Here is a 2,586-nt window from a genome sequence, read left to right on the forward strand (position 1 = left end):
AGGAGCATACATCTGTTCTTTTATCTCTTTGCAGGGGCTTTGGGGAAGGGAGTGCCAAGGTGGGAAACGATATGGTGAAAATAGCCTGAGGCAGGGCAGAAGAATCCCTGCAGATGGCATCTTGTCACTCCTTTCTCAACTTTCCTGAAGAGAAGGGAGAGGCTACTGACAATAACAATATTGTACACAGCTCTTTTTCCCATCTTGCAAGATGGCGGGTGAAGAAGTTAAGAAGCCGGATACTAAAGACAAGAAACTCGAAGCCAAGAAGGCTGATGCTGGTGGCAAGGTGAAAAAGGGTAACCTCAAGGCTAAAAAACCCAAGAAGGAAAGCCCCATTGCAACCGCAATCCTGTCCTTGTCAGAGGAATTGGCAGGTATTCCCGATCTGCGATGTATTCCAGAAAGGCCATGGAAAGAGGAAGTAGCCACAAATCCAAGGTTAAAAAGAAAAAGGAGAAGGTTCTTGCAACTGTTACAAACCAGTTGGTGGTGACAAGAATGGCAGTACCTGGGTAGTTTAACTTCGCAAAATGCCTAGATATTATCCTACTGAAGATGTGCCTCAAAAGCTGTTCGGCCATGGCAAAAAACCCTTCTGTCAGCACGTGAGAAAACTGCAAGCCATCATCACTCCAGGGACCATTCTGATCATCCTCACTGGACACCACAGGGACAGGAGAGTGGTTTTCCTGAAGCAGCTGGCTAGTGGCTTATCAACTGTGACTGGACCTCTGGTCCACAATCGAGTTCCTCTACGAAAAACACACCAGAAATTTGTCATTGCCACCTCAACCAAAATTGATATCAGTAATTTAAAAATCCCAAAACATCTTATTGATGCTTACTTCAAGAAGAAGAAGCTGCAGAAGCTCAGACACCGGGAAGGTGAAATCTTTGACACAGAAAAAGAGACATATGAGATTACAGAGCATCACAAGATTGATCAGAAAGCTGTAGACTCACAAATTTTATCAAAAATCAAAGCTATTCCTCAGCTCCAGGGCTACCTGCGATCTGTGCTTTCCCTGATGAATGGACTTTATCCTCACAAATTGGTGTTCTAAATGTCTTAAGAACCTAATTAAATAGCTGACTAAAAAAATAAATAAATAAATAAACCTTGTACACAAACACTATTTTTATAATTTATAGAGAACCTCCAGGTATATTATATTATATATATAAACATATTATTCTATTCATCTTCATGGCCATAATTTGTGGTTTTGAAGGGATACTAAAATACAGGGACCTAAAGTACTAGCCAGTGGCAGACACATACACAAACCCAGATTTCCTAACTACTTTGCATTATAATCCCAACATCCTCTAAAAGATGTCTGTCGGTTTTCATGTAACTTTCCAGTTTCACAGGGGAATTGCAAAGCTTACTTCCTATTTGAAATTAAGATCCTTTACCCCCTCAGAAGAAAGCTTCTAAATACAAAAAAAAAAAAAAAAAAAGGCATAATAATGAGCTTTCCTGACTAAATCAACCATCTCTCATACCCTCAAATATTACCCTCCCTTTGCTTCCTGCAGTGTCCAAAATAAGTTCAACCCAAACAGTAGGAGGTTGCAGGGCATAGAAATTGAAAGTTGAAAGAGGTTGAATAACATATAAGAATGAGCCCTTATGAACAGTGAAATCTTGGTTTAGGAAAACAATCTTTTTGGAAGAGTCCCCAGGGTGAAGAGAAGTGACCCTGTTACTTAGAGACAGATCTGGAACTATGAACAATCTCTTTTTAGTTTCTTGTCTTTCAAAATGCATGATCCTACTAAAACCATTCTTAGCCAATTGAATAATCCATTGAACAAAAGACATAGATGGTATTCTGAGTAGGTAGGAGATTCTGAGAATTTTTTTAGATGCAACTTCTCTGTTTCTTGTTAATTACATTTGATCACTGATATCTTGAGATTAGTGCGAGGTTGTCATTGCAAGTGGAATTAATATGTACCAGCAGTTTGGTGTAAGAAAAAATTTCTATTGTATTGACTGACAACAGATGAGAAAGAGTGCTGTGCAAATATAATAGGAAAACCTCTTTGGGGACTCCTGAAGAATTATGTGGCAAAACATGGGATTTGGGTACAATGATTTATTCATCTTTATTTCTTTATTGAAGGACATCAAGAGCTAAGAAAATGGAAGACCAACCCAGTTCATCACAGATATTCAAAATTATAGAAGTAGAGAAAAGAAAACATTTATGGCAATGATTCTGAACTAATACTGAAACTGAAACATTACTTGATCTCAAATTACTTCTTTTAAGTCAACTTGGGAAATGACATAACCATATTTAATTCCTCTGAGAAGAATCGTACAGTTCCAACCATCTGCTAAATTAAGCAGCAGTGATTATAATGAACATTTACAACAGACCTGATACAAAAGGGGATAATAACTTTATGCATAAAACAAAGTCCTAGGAGGCTGTTGCAAACTCCAAGCTGAAGCTCAAACTTAGGAGAACAGATTTTTTAGTGAACTCAAACTATAAGGATAGTGAAGGTCAAAGTGTAATAGCACATTTCTTTAAATTATGTATTTATTTATTTTAGGAAAATAACCAC

At 37.8% G+C, this 2,586-nt stretch overlaps 1 pseudogene; it reads left to right on the forward strand.

The window, feature by feature from the left end:
* Window positions 1–211: 211 nt before the first annotated feature.
* On the forward strand, window positions 212–1,067 carry LOC104678830 (annotated as a pseudogene).
* Window positions 1,068–2,586: the final 1,519 nt, after the last annotated feature.

Source organism: Rhinopithecus roxellana, chromosome 10, assembly GCF_007565055.1.
Source record: "Rhinopithecus roxellana isolate Shanxi Qingling chromosome 10, ASM756505v1, whole genome shotgun sequence".
In the NCBI taxonomy this organism is placed as follows: domain Eukaryota; kingdom Metazoa; phylum Chordata; class Mammalia; order Primates; family Cercopithecidae; genus Rhinopithecus; species Rhinopithecus roxellana.